We start from the raw sequence: 15,378 nt of genomic DNA, 5'->3' as shown, positions 1-15,378 counted from the left end.
TCAATTGGGATTAGGTCTGGACTTTGACTAGGCCATTCCAAAACATCAAATTGTGTTCTGCAACATTGTCTTGCTACATGACTCATCTGCGCTTCAGCTTCAGCTCACAGCCAGATGGCCTGACATTCTCCTGTAGAATTCTCTGATAGAGAGCAGAATTCATGGTTCCCTCTGTTAAGGCAAGTCGTCCAGATCCTGAGGCACCAAAGCATCTCCAAACCATCACACTACCGCTATCATGCTTGACCATTGGTATGAGGATCTTACTGTAGAATGCAGTGTTTGGTTTTCGCCAGGCATAATGGGACCCATCTCGTCCAAAAAGGTATACATAGAACATTCTTCCAAAATCTTGATGATCATTCAGATATATCCAAATGATTGTTGGCAAACTTGAATCAACGTTTTGGATGACATGGGTCCCATCAAGACTCTTCCTGGGCAATCGGGGAAGAAGGGCCTTGGTCAGTGAGGTGACCAAGAACCCAATGGTCACTCTGTCAGAGCTCCAGAGTTCCTCTGTGTAGATTGGTAGAACCTTTGCAAAAGGCACCTAAAATTTCTCAGACCATAAGATACAAGATTCTCTGGTCTGATGAAACCAAGACTGAACTCTTTGGCCTGAATGCCAAGCGTCGCGTCTGGAGGAAACCTGGCACCATCCTTTCTGTGAAGCATGGTGGAGGTAACATCATGCTGTGGGGATGTTTTTCAGCGGCAAGGACTGGGAGACTAGTCAGGAAAGGGAAAGGGAAAGATGAACGGCGCAAAGTACAGAGAGATCCTTGATGAAAATCTGCTCCAGAGTGCTCAGGGCCTCCGACTGGGGCAACAGTTTAACTTCCAACAAGACAATGTGTCATGTCCTGACCTTAGTTCCTTTTTTTATGTCTCTATTTTAGGTTGGTCAGGGCGTGAGTTGGGGTGGGCATTCTATGTTTTGTTCTATGTTTGTATTTCTATGTGTTTGGCCTGGTATGGTTCCCAATCAGAGGCAGCTGTCTCTGATTGAGAATCGTACTTAGGCAGCCTGGTTTCGCCCTTGAGTTGGGGGTAGTTGTTTTCTGTCTCTGTATCTGTACCAGACAGGACTATTTTGTTTGTTCTGTTTTGTTCTTTTTGTTCTAGTGTTCAGTGTAAATAAAAGATCATGAACACGTACCACTCTGCACCTTGATCCTCTCCTTCTTCCACCAACGACAACCGTTACACAATGACCCTAAGTACACAGCGAAGACAACACAGGAGTGGCTTCGGGACAAGTCTCTGAATGTTCTTGAGTGGCCCAGCCAGAGCCCAGACTTGAACCCGATCGAACATCTCTGGAGAGACCTGAAAATAGCTGTGCAGCGACGCTCCCCATCCAACTTGACAGAACTTCATAGGATCTGCAGAGAAGAGCGGGAGAAACTCCCCAAGTACAGGTGTGCGAAGCTTGTAGCGTCATACCCAAGAAGAATCGAGGCTGAAATCACTGCAAACAGTGCTTCAACAAAGTATTGAGTAAAGGGTCTGAATACTTACTGTATGTAAATGTCTTTGTCATTATGGGGTATTGTGTGTAGATTGAGGGGAAAACATTTTTTTAAATAAATTTTTGAATAGGGCTGTAACGTAACAAAATGTGTAAAAGGTCAAGGGGTCTGAATACTTTCTCAATGCACTGTACATGTACAAATAAATACTGTACATGTACAAATATTCCCATATAGGTACAATTTCCATATACATATTAATATATAGTTAAGCAGTAATGCTCAGGCACTATTCAATTCAATTCAAATGGGCTTTATTGGCATGGGAAACATGTTTACATAGCCAAATCAAGTTAAATAAACAATAAACAAAAGTGAGAAGACACAAAACATAAAAAACTATTTGAAATTAACTTTAAATATTGCACTCACAAAAGTTTTAAAAATATAGACATTTCAAGTCCTATTTCACCATTTAATAGAAAGAAAAAAATGTTATAAAAAAGCTTTTTCTTCTGGAACCCTCCCTTGAATTCCAAAGAATCATCAAAGAACCCTTTGAAGGATGGTGAAACGTTTTTCGGTAGAACCCTTTGCCTTACAAAGAACCCTCGTCTTCCAAAAATGGTTCTTCAGATGAAAATGGTTATTGGCAGAACCATATCCCTTAGTAAAGAACCCTTTTGGAACTCTTTTGTCTAAGAGTGTATACTGTATGCCATCTACATCAAAGCTTGTTGCAGTCTTTTTATTACTGCATGTTTGCTCATGGACTGCTTCACACTCAGTAATATTGACTGGGATTTAATAGAGACATGAATCCATCTGTCACTCTGTTTACAGTTTATTATACAAACCCACTAACCACAGGATCTGCCTCCACACTCATCACACTAGTCACTATTTACTGTATCTACACGGTCCAGCAGTAAATAACTTTTCTAAGGTCAGACATACATACCGTAACCATCCAAGTCTGGAGAGATGAAGAGGGTAGCGATACAAGGAAGTTGGAAATTTGCCAATTTCAATACTAATCTCTATACTTCCATAGTAGCTTGGGGTTTTGATGTAAATGTACATTACAGTGCCTTGCAAAATTATTAATCCTTTTTGGCGTTTTTCCTATTATGTTGCATTTCAACCTGTAATTTATGTCACGACAGATTTCCTCTTCGTCTGAAGAGGAGTAACAGGGATCGGACCAAAACGCAGCGTGGTATATGTTTTCAATGGTGATTTTAATAAACAGAGAACACTTGAACTATACAAAACAATAAACGAACAACGACCGTGAAGCTATATACGAAATGTGCTGACACAAGCAGCTAACATAGACAATCACCCACAACCCACAATGACAAAACAGGCTACCTAAATATGGTTTCCAATCAGAGACAATGACTAACACCTGCCTCTGATTGAGAACCATATCAGGCCAAACACAGAAACAGACAAACTAGACATACAACATAGAATGCCCACTCAGATCACACCCTGACCAAACAAAACATATAAACATACCAAGCAAACTATGATCAGGGAGTGACAGTACCCGCACCGGGGACACCGTGTGCGATCCCTTCCAGCCACTGGACTGAGGGGCGGCTCCGGACTGAGGGGCGGCTCCGGACTGAGGGGCGGCTCCGGACTGAGGGGCGGCTCCGGACTGAAGGGCGGCTCAGGACTGGCTGACGGCTCTGGCGGCTCCTTGCTGGCTGGCGGCGCCTGGCTGGCTGACGGCTCTGGCGGCTCCGGACAGACGGGAGACTCTGGCAGCTCCGGACAGACGGGAGACTCTGGCAGCTCCGGACAGACGGGAGACTCTGGCAGCTCCGGACAGACGGGAGACTCTGGCAGCTCCGGACAGGAGGGAGACTCTGGCAGCTCCGGACAGGAGGGAGACTCTGGCAGCTCCGGACAGGAGGGAGACTCTGGCAGCTCCGGACAGGAGGGAGACTCTGGCAGCTCCGGACAGGAGGGAGACTCTGGCAGCTCCGGACAGGAGGGAGACTCTGGCAGCTCCGGACAGGAGGGAGAGTCTGGCAGCACTGGAGAGGAGGAAGCACCTGTAGGCAGAAGACGGAGAGACAGCCTGGTGCGGGCGGCTGCCACCGGAGGGCTGGTGTGTGGAGGTGGCACTGGATAGACCGGACCGTGCAGGCGCACTGGAGCTCTTGAGCACCGAGCCTGCCCAACCTTACCTGGTTGCATGCTCCCGGTAGCCAGGCCAGTGCGGCGAGGTGGAATAGCCCACACTGGGCTGTGCTGGCGAACTGGGGACACCATGCGTAAGGCTGGTGCCATGTACACCGGCCCAAGGAGACGCACTGGAGACCAGATGCGTAGAGCCGGCTTCATGGCACGTGGCTCGATGCCCACTCTAGCCCGGCTGATACGAGGAGCTGGAATGTACCGCACCGGGCTATGCACCCGCACCGGGGACACCGTGTGCTCCACAGCATAACACTGTGCCTACCCGGTCCCTCTCGCTCTCCGGTAAGCACAGGCAGTTGGCGCAGGTCTCCTACCTGGCTTCGCCTCACTCCCTGTGTGCCTCCCCCCAATACATTTTTGGGGCTGCCTCTCGGGCTTCCTTGCCAGCCGTGTTCCCTCGTATCGCTGGCTGCTCTCTCCGGCTGCCTCTGCTCTCCTAGCTGCCTCCACCTGTTCCCATGGGAGGCGATCCCTTCCAGCCAGGATATCCTCCCATGTGTAGCAACCCTTGCCGTCCAAAACGTCCTCCCATGTCCAGGAGTCCTGACATCGCTGCTGCCCGTTACCACACCGCTTGGTCCTTTTGTGGTGGGTGATTCTGTCACGACAGATTTCCTCTTCGTCTGAAGAGAAGTAACAGGGATCGGACCAAAACGCAGCGTGGTATGTGTTCATCGTGAATTTAATAAACAGAGAACACTTGAACAAACTATACAAAACAATAAACGAACAACGACCGTGAAGCTATATACGAAATGTGCTGACACAAGCAACTAACATAGACAATCACCCACAACCCACAATGACAAAACAGGCTACCTAAATATGGTTCCCAATCAGAGATAATGACTAACACCTGCCACTGGTTGAGATCCATATCAGGACAAACACAGAAACAGACAAACTAGACATACAACATAGAATGCCCACTCAGATCACACCCTGACCAAACAAAACATATTAACATACAAAGCAAACTATGGTCAGGGCGTGACAATTTAGATGGATTTTGATTTCATGTAATGGACATACACAAAATAGTCAGATTATTTCACTTATAATTCACTGTATCACAATTCCAGTGGGTCAGGAGTTTACATACACTAAGGCGACTGTGCCTCTAAAGGCCTACCTTCAAACTCTGTGCCTCATTGCTTGACATCATGGGAAAATCAAGAGAAATCAGCTCAAAAAATTGTAGACCTCCACAAGTCTGGTTCCTCCTTGGGAGCAATTTCCAAACACTTGAAGGTACCACGTTCATCTGTACAAACAATAGTACGCAAGTATAAACACCATGAGCGTTATGACCGCGACCATGATGGCAGCGAGGCAACTGCACATGGGGACAAAGATCATACTTTTTGGAGAAATGTCCTCTGGTCTGACGAAACTAAAATAGAACTGTTTGGCCATAATGACCATCTTCATGATTGGAGGAAAAAGTGGAAGAGTGGCCAGAAGAATACCATCCCAACCGTGAAGCACGGGGGTGGCAGCGGGGGTGGCAGCATCATGTTGTGGGGGTGCTTTGCTGCAGTAGGGACTGGTGCACTTCACAAAATAAATGACATCATGAGGTAGGAAAATGATGTGCAAGCAAGGAGGCCTACAAACCTGACTCAGTTACACCAGCACTGTCAGGAGGAATGGGCCAAAATTAACCAAACATATTGTGGGATGCTTGTGGAAGGCTACCCAAATCGTTTGACCCAAGTTAAACAAGTTAAAGGCAATGCTACCAAATACTAATTGAGTGTATGTAAAATTCTGACCAACTGGGAATGTAATGAAATTAATAAAAGCTGAAATAAATCCTTCTCTCTACTATTATTCTGACATTTCACATTCTTAAAATAAAGTTGTGATCCTAACTGGCCTAAGACAGGGAATTGTTACTAGGATTAAATGTCAGGAATAGTGAAAAACTGAGTTTAAATGTAGTTGGCTAAGGTGTATGTAAACTCCCTACTTCAACTGTATATACACCTAATCTGAAAGGCCCCAGAGTCTGCAGCACCACTAAGCAAGGCGCACCACTAAGCAAGCGGCACCATGAAGACCAAAGAGGTCAAGGAAAAGGTTTTGGAGAAGTACAGATCAGGGCTATAAAAAATTATCAGAAACTTTGAACATCCCATGGAGCACCATTAAATCATTATTAAAAATGGAAAGAATATGGCACCACAACAAACCTGCCAACAATTGGCCGCCCACCAAGACTTACAGAGAAAAAAGCCATTGCTTAAAAGAAAAAATAAGCAAACACCACTTTGTTGTTTGTCAAAAGGCATGAGGGAGACTCACCAAACACATGGAAGAAGGTTCTCGGGTCAGACGAGACTAAAAATGAGCTTTTGGCCATCAAGGAAAACGCTATGTCTGGCACAAACTCAACACCTCTCATCACCCCGAGAACTCCAAAAACATCCCCACAGTGAAACATGGCGGTGGCAGGATCATGCTGTGGGGATGTTTTTCATCTGCAGGGATTGGGAAACTGGTCAGAATTGAAGGAACGATGGATGGCGCTAAATACAGGGAAATTCTTGAGGAAAACCTATTTCAGTCTTCCAGAGATTTGAGACTGGGACGGAGGTTCACCTTCCAGCAGGACAATGACCCTAAGCATACTGCTAAAGCAACACCTGAGTAGTTTAAGGGGAAACATTGAAATGTCTTGGAATGGCCTAGTCAAAGCCCAGACCTCAATCCAATTGAGAATCTGTCGTATGACTTAACGATTGCTGTACACCAGCGGAACCCATCCAACTTGAAGGAGCTGGAGCAGTTTTGCCTTGAAGGATGGGCAAAAATCCCAGTGGCTAGATGTGCCAAGCTTATAGATGCATACCCCAAGAGACTTGCAGCTGTAATAGCTGCAAAAGGTGTCTCCACACAGTATTGACTTTGGGGGATGAATAGTTATGCACGCTGAAGTTTTATTTCTTGTTTGTTTCACAAGAAAAAATCTTCAAAGTGGTAGGCATGTTGTGTAAATCAAATGATACAAACACCCCAAAAAATATTTTAATTTAAATTCCAGGTTGTAAGGCAACAAAATTGGAAAAATGCCAAGGGGGTGAATACTTTCGCAGGCCACTGTAGTACATCACAGGTGTCAGACACGATAGATGTGTTAAATTGTATCTGGGACTAGAACCCACATCCCACTCGAAAGAGAGTAACACACCTCAAAACACACAAGGTCACCTTTACGCACAAAGTGTGTCAAGCTGTGACGCACTGACTATTGCACCACAGCAAATGAAGGACTCACAGTGTAAACTTTGATTATGCTTTTTATGCAGGATACAGTGAGCTCCAAAAGTATTGGGACAATGACAAATATTTTGTTGTTTTGGCTCTGTACTACAGCACTTTGGATTTTAAATGATACCCTCATAGTCATTGTATTTTCTATTGGGCACAAAATAATCTAAAACACAACCAAAACAAACAGCAAATGCATCCAACAAGTTTGTAGAGTCACATGATTGATGTAATCATTGCATGCTAGGAATATGGGACCAAATACTCAACTTTTGACTACTTTTAATACTCATAGGTGAATTTGTCCCAATACTTTTGGTCCCCTAAAATGGAGGGGACTATTTACAAAGAGTGCTGTACTTTCTTAACGATGTACCCTATATGGAAAAGTGTTGGAGTACAGAGCCAAAACAACAACAAATGTGTCACTGTCCAAATACTTTTGGAGCTCACTGTATATCTCACTATCTAACCAAACACAGACTATATTTAGTAGTAGTAGTAGTATCGGGTGTCTGGGTGTTACTACTGGGCATGAGGGCCAAAAACAAGATAATTACCACATATAATTATTGTAATTCTGTGGATAATCATTAGAGCTAAAGTTATAATTTTAAGGTATTTAATAGTTGCTTCCAAGAATACTATGTCATGAGTTTTTGTTTGTCTGTAAAGCTAAAAACATCCATAACTTGGTGACCATCTTTGTGTTCCTGACAGGTAAATGGCATTCGTCTGAATAATGGTATAGTGGTTCCACCCCCAGCAGATTCAGCTCACATGCAGGGTTGTTGTGAAGAGTCATTCCTTATGAATGTCACCAACACGTTGACAGATGTAAACACTGAACAGGGTCAAGGGCATATAGAACACTGCTTTATATCTATGATTAAGGGTTTGAAGTGTGTGATGCTTGGAACTTATTTTATCATAATCTATACTGTCTCAAATGAGGTATGCTTTATGACTGTTTTCAGTCAGCACATAGCAATAAGGAATAGGAGTGATGTGTTAGTATTGTTCTGTTAAATAAACACATACCTTTCCTTTCCATATACTGTAGAACATGTTGCATGAATGCACTGTGTACCATTATTGAACAGTCAGATTTATTGAAAATAATAGTTTGTTTAAAACAACTTTATCAAAACAATTAAGAACTTTATATTCAAATCAGAGTCATATTCCAGCAAGAATGCTTGATATACTTTGGTTATTCCACCAGGTCTCGAGCAAATTACAGTACTGAGAGGTGTTGAAATACTGTACATGATATATGATTCTTCATTGTGATACTAATCTGGAAGAATAAATCTTCAATAATGAAAAAAGACAATGAAGGATGTTTTGCTAAAATGTTCAGAGAAATAATTCCATCGACAGCATGATAGTGGAATGAAAGATATATTCTGTATCAGGATGCAATTACAGCAGAAATGTTCCTTCTCAGGATGACAGGTCCAGAAATCTGTGGAAAATATTTGTAAGACATTGTGAAAGAGTCATGTGTCAGTTTCACTCCTGTAAATACCATGGTATTCTTCTCTGTTAATATTTGACAAGATACAGTTGAAGTAGGAAGTTTACATTAACCTGAGCATTTTAGCCTTTTTCAAGATAATCCATCCACCTGACAGGTGCGGCATATTAAGACAATGATTTAACAGCATGATCATTACACAGGTGCCTCTTGTGTTTCCCTAAGTTTTACTCCTGTAAATACCATCGTGATGATGAGTGATGCCGTGTTTTAAATAACATCATAGTGGTTAAATATATTTCTACACATTTTTCATTCTTCTCTGTGAATATTTGAATAGATAGATATTTGACTAGATTAATATGGTGCAATGTATTCTCTCGTTCTAAATACAGTGAGTGTACAAAACATCAGGAACACCTTCCTAATATTGAATTGCACCCTCAGACTGTTGCCCTGGCAGCTACTACCATACCCCATTCAAAGGCACTTAAATATTGTCTCTTACCCATTGACCCTCTGAATGGCACACATGCACAATACATGTCTCAAGGCTTAAAAATCCTTCTATAACCTGTCTCTTCCCCTTCATTCTATACTGATTGAAGTGGATTTAACAAGTAACATCAATAAGGGATAATAGCTTTCACCTGGATTCACCTGGTCAGTCTATGTCATGGAAAGAGCAGTTCTTAATGTTTTGTATACTCAGTTGAAGCCAGTGGGGACACACACCCTTCTGATATCATAGCCATTATACATCATCACAAGAAGCGCACTGTGGTCTGACATTGAACAAGAATGACCATGTTCGGTTATATCAATATCTATGACATTATTTCACCATATTATAAAACTCTTTCAGTCAATTACATCATTTTATTCACATTGCCCTGGCCCATGGAACTACGTAAGTGAAATGCATGTTTGAATAATTATATTTTATGGGTTCACTTAACTAAATACATTTTTTGGTCTGTGTGTTATTTTTCAGTCAGTGAGGCTTGTCCATTGACGTTCAGATGAGGACCCTGGCCAATGAGGAGAGGAGGAGAAGGAGCCAGACACTAACCCCCAGCTGTACTGACACTGACCCACAGCTGATGGTGATCTGTCTGGTGATGTTGATGTAGCTCATGGTTCTGTTGTTGAAAGCCAGGCAGGAGCTTAGGCCACTCTGGCTCTCCACAGCACTGTATAGCTTCAGATCTGGATTTGTCCCATTCAGATGGTTCCCATTGAAAGCCCATTGAAACTCAGCCTGAGGGTTGGACTGGGCAGAGCAGGACATGGTCAGAGTAGACCTGATTAGGAAAGAGGTAGTGGTGTGTCGGGAGATATGCATTACAGTCATGACTCGGCAAACAGTGTCTATGGAAATGTAGTAGATACCCAATGAGGCCTGGTGGTAGAGAGGAACCAGACACTTAAAGGGATATTCAGGGAGCCGATGTGTTATAGAACAAAATCAATTGATCATGATAAATCATACATCATTGGCCATTTGATTGTAGTGTGTCACAAGAATTTTCAATCCCAATGATGATAACAATCACTATAGCTTTGACCAATTCCCCCTAGGTTGTAAAGCTAGGGTTAATAAGAATTAGGCAAAGACTCAGATTTTGCAAACGGTTTGTTGTAGTTTATTCATGAGAGCTCTAAAAATCATATAATGCGCATAGCCTTTTATATAACTCCTACAAGCGCCTACAAGTCTACAAGCACATCTGTTCCTCCCTGGGTGGAGGAACTTTATCTCCTGTCCTTGGTCTCACAGTACCAAAACATGTCTGTTGTCAGTTCCTCTTTATCACGCACAAACACAATGTTCCAATTGTCTCACAATAATCTAGAATTATGTCTAAACACATTGTCTAAGCTTCTGTAACTATTAGGGTGAAATACTTTAGTCATTTACTCTTAATGTCATTCAGATTCTCTTATTATTGCATTAAACATATAAATTCCCTTATCATAGTGTCACTCCCAAATCACTGTAAAGAGTCAAAGCTTGACATGTGGACTGCAGCCAATATATGTGAATTCATCAAGTAGAGTTAGTGTGCATACTCTCATACTCACAGCTGATACTGAGATGTAGAGGCTCAGTGGTTCCAGTACTGGCGGTGTTGAAAGCATTACAGCTAAACGGCCCATCGTTGTATCGAGTCACACTGACTATGGTGAGAGTACTGTTCCCATCACTAAGCTGAATTCCATTACTGGCTGTGACTTCGGCCATTCAGCCAGCGGTAAGAGAGGGAGGAGCCAGAGAAAGATCAAAACAGACTGACAGAGCTTTTGAATTCCAAAAGTTGTTGGCCACCAGTCTCACAGCAGAAACAGGTTCTGAGAGAGAGAGAGTGATTGTTACAGGGAAAGAAAGAGAGGGAAAACACATAACAGAAACCAGAGGGAACACCATGCGGGAAAAGGGACAAAGACAACCTGTTTCCATTACGCCCATTCTTTTAGTGGAGTTTGTTGGTGTCAGCCCATCTTTAGGCCATACTTGTCTGTAGCCATGATGACTTGCAGAATCCTATCTAAATGTGTTATAGCCCTTTAAGTAGTGGTGGAAAAAGTCTGAGACCAGCCACCCAGACAGCTGATGAAACTGAGGAGTATTTCTGTCTGTAATAAAGCCCTTTTGTTGGGAAAACCTCATTCTGACTGGCTGGGCCTGGCCCCCAAGTAGGTAGGCCTGTGCCCCTCCCAGGCCTAGTAATGGCTGTGCCCCTGCCAATTCATTAGGGCCTCAAATGACTGATTTCCTTATATGATCTGTAACGCATGTAGCGTTTATATTTTTGTTCAGGGTAGATTGAAGCGTTCAATCTATCAATCTATTTTATTATTTTGTTGAGCAAGGGTTTTTAACATACTGTCTAATGACAAAAGAGAAGCTGCATGTATCTAATTATAGACAAGTTGACTGACTAACAAATAGCCTACCAAAATGTCAGAAATTATAAGCAGAAACATACTGTATATAAATAAGGCAACAAAAATTTCCTACACCCTTTGTCAAAAAATCATTCTTCCATCTTTGACTGTAGCCTACAGTGCATTTTCTATATTTGCGGGTTAGGGTTGGGTGTGGGCCTCAGATTTTCACTTCATCACATATAGTCGGGCGGTTACGAATATTTATTAGTGCATTCAGACCCCTTGACTTTTTCCACATTTAGTTACTTTACAGCCATTTTCTAAAATGAATGAATTAAATAAAAAAATCATCAATCTACACACAATACCTCATAATGACAAAGCGCCAACAGGTTTTTAGATTTTTTTTCGTATTTATAAAAAATAAAAACAGAAATACCTTATTTACGTAAGTATTCAGACCCTTTCCTATGAGACTCAAATCAAATCAAATTGTATTTGTCACATAGACATGGTTAGCAGATGTTAATGCGAGTGTAGTGAAATGCTTCTGTAAACATAATTAAAGTGACACTATATAGAGTGGCATTGTATAAAGTGACTAGTGATCCATTTATTAAAGTGGCCAGTGATTGGGTCTCAATGTAGGTAGCAGCCTCTCTGAGTTAGTGATCGCTGTTTAGCAGTCTGATGGCCTTGAGATAGAAGCTGTTTTTCAGTCTCTCGGTCACAGCTTTGATGCACCTGTACTGACCTCACCTTCTGGATGGTAGCGGTGTGAGCAGGCAGTTGATCGGGTGGTTGATGTCCTTGATGATCTTTTTTGGCCTTCCTGTGACATCAGTGTTGTAGGTGTCATGGAGGGCAGGTAGTTTGCCCCTCGGTGATGCACTGTGCAGACCCCACCACGGTTGAGTGAGGTGCAGTTGCCATACCAGGCTGTGATATAGCCCAACAGGACGCTCTCGATTGTGCATCTGTAAAACTTTGTCAGGGTTTTGGGTGACAAGCCAAATTTCTTCAGCCTCCTGTGGTGGACCATTTCAGTTTGTTTGTGATGTGTACGCTGAGGAAGTTTCTACCTTCTCCACTGCTGTCCCTTTAATGTGGATAGGGGGGTGCTCCCTCTGCTGTTTTTTTTTTTCCTGACACCACACTCCGAGTGCCTTCACCTCCTTCCTGTAGGCTGTCTCGTCGTTGTTGGTAATCAAGCCCATTACTGTTGTGTTGTCTGCAAACATGATGATTGAATTGGAGTGCATGGCCACGCAGTTGTGGGTGAACGGGAGTACAGGAGGTGGCTGAGCACGCATCATTGTGGGGCCCCAGTGTTGAGGGTTGTTTCCTACCTTCGCCAGCTGGGGGTGGCCTGTCAAGTCCAGGACCCAATTGCACAGGATGGGGTTGAGACCCAGGGCCTCCAGGTTGATGATGAGCTTGGATGGTACTATGGTGTAGAATGCTGAGCTGTAGTCAATGAACGGCATTCTTACACAGGTATTCCTTTTGTCCAGATGGGATAGGGCAGTGTGCAGTGTGATGGCGATTGCGTCATCTGTGGACCTGTTTGGGCGGTATACAAACTGAAGTGGGTCTAGGGTGGCTGGTAAGGTGGAGGTGATATGATCCTTGACTAGTCTCTCAAAGCACTTCATGATGACAGAAGTGAGTGCTATGGTGCGGTAGTCATTTAGTTTAGTTATCTTTGCATTCTTGCGAACAGGAACATTGGTATCCATCTTGATGCATGTGGGGACAGCAGACTGGGATAGGGAGCGATTGAATATGTCCGTAAACACACCAGCCAGCTGGTCTGCCATTGCTGGGATGCCGTAGACGGGATGCCGCCTGGGCCAACTCATGTCAGCCACAGAGAAGGAGGGGGGGTGCAGTCCTTGTTAGGGGGCCGCGGAGGTGGCACTGCATTAACCTGAAAGCGGGCAAAGAAGGTGTTTAGTTTGTCTGGAAGCGTGACGTCGTTGTCCGTTACGTGGTTGGATTTATTTTTGTAGTCTTGATTTCCTGTAGACCATGCCACATACAGTTGAAGTCGGAAGTTTACATACACTTAGGTTGGAGTCATTAACTTGTTATGGCTGCAATACACCTATCGGGATAAGTGTCATCAACAACTGCTGAATAGCATAGCGCTACATACAATAAATATTACTATAAATATTTATATTAATGAAATCACAAGTGCAATATAGGAAAACAGAGCTTAGCCTTTTGTTAATCCACCTGTTGTGTCAGATTTAGAAATTTTGCTTTACAGCGAAAGCAATCCAAGCGTTTGTGTAAGTTTATCGATCGCACGATAAAACATTAAGAACACTTAGCATCAGGTAGCTCGGTCACGAAAATCAGAAAAGCAATCAAATTAATCGTTTACCTTTGATGATCTTTGCATGTTTTCACTCACGAGACTCCCAGTTACACAACAAATGTTCCGTTTGTTCCATAAAGATGATTTTTATATCCAAAATACCTCAGTTTGTTTGTCGCGTTATGTTCAGAAGTCCACCGAAAAGAGAGGTCACGACAATGCAGATGAAAATTCCAAATTGTTTCCATAATGTCCACAGAAACATGTCAAACGTTTTTTATAATCAATCCTCAGGTTGTTTTTAAAATATATAATCGATAATATATCAACCGCAAATGTCTTTCACAGTAGGAGAGGGGAATACAATGGCTGTCCAAATTCTGTTGCACAAGCAAATCTCATGTGACCACTTGACGCGATGTTATCGTTCTGGCTCATTTTTCAAAATAAAAGCCTGAAACTATGTCTGAAGACTGTTGACACCTTGAGGAAGCGATAGGAAAAGGAATCTGGTTCATATCCCTTTAAATCCAGCAAAGGGAGGCTATGGAACATGTAGTTTTCAAAATAGAAGCCACTTCCTGTTTTGATTTTCCTCAGGGTTTCACCTGCAATATCAGTTCTGTTATACTCACAGACAATATTTTGACAGTTTTGGAAACTTTAGAGTGCTTTCTATCCAATACTATTAATAATATGCATATATTAGGAACTGAGACTGAGGAGCTGGCCGTTTACAATGGCACCTTTTCATCCAAGCTACTCAATACTGCCCCTGCAGCCATATAAAGTTAAAACTCATTTTTCAACCACAAATTTCTTGTTAACAAATTATAGTTTTGGCAAGTCAGTTAAGACATCTACTTTGTGCATGACACAAGTCATTTTTCCAACAATTGTTTACAGACAGATTATTTCACTGTATCACAATTCCAGTGGGTCAGTGGAGTTTACATACACTATGTTGACTGTGCCTTTAAACAGCTTGGAAAATTCCAGAATATGAAGTCATGGCTTTAGAAGTTTCTGATAGGCTAATTGACATAATTTGAGTTAATTGGAGGTGTATCTGTGGATGTATTTCAAGGCCTACCTTCAAACTCAGTGCCTCTTTGCTTGACGTCATAGGAAAATCAAAAGAAATCAGCCAAGACCTCCTTCATCCTTGGGAGCAATTTCCAAACGCCTGAAGGTATCACATTCATATGTACAAACAATAGTATGCATGACCCCAAGCATACCTCCAAAGTTGTGGAAAAATGGCTTATTAAGGACAACAAAGTCAATGAATTGGAGTGACCATCACAAAGCCCTGACCTCAATCCTATAGAAAATGTGTGGGCAGAACTGAAAAAGTGTGTGCGAGCAAGGAGGCCTACAAACCTGACTCAGTTACACCAGCCCTGTCAGGAGGAATGGGCCAAAATTAACCAAACTACTATGGGAAGCTTTTGGAAGGCTACCCAAAATGTTTGACCCAAGTTAAACAATTTAAAGGCAATGCTACCAAATACTAATTGAGTGTATGTAAGAGAGAATACAGTAGACGGCACACGAAAAACGTGTGATTTATGACCCTACTTAGGGGTCAGGTGTGTGTGCCCATATATGGGCATACTGCAGGACATCCTGTCAGGAAGTTTTCATGCTCTCTAGGGAGTGCCCATATATGTACATCCTGTCAGGAAGTTCTCACGCTTTAGATTGAGTGTTTA

Source organism: Oncorhynchus clarkii, chromosome 3 (assembly GCF_045791955.1).
Source record: "Oncorhynchus clarkii lewisi isolate Uvic-CL-2024 chromosome 3, UVic_Ocla_1.0, whole genome shotgun sequence".
Lineage (NCBI taxonomy): Eukaryota > Metazoa > Chordata > Actinopteri > Salmoniformes > Salmonidae > Oncorhynchus > Oncorhynchus clarkii.
The sequence above is the reverse complement of the archived record's forward strand: the minus strand, read 5'-3'. Positions refer to the sequence as shown.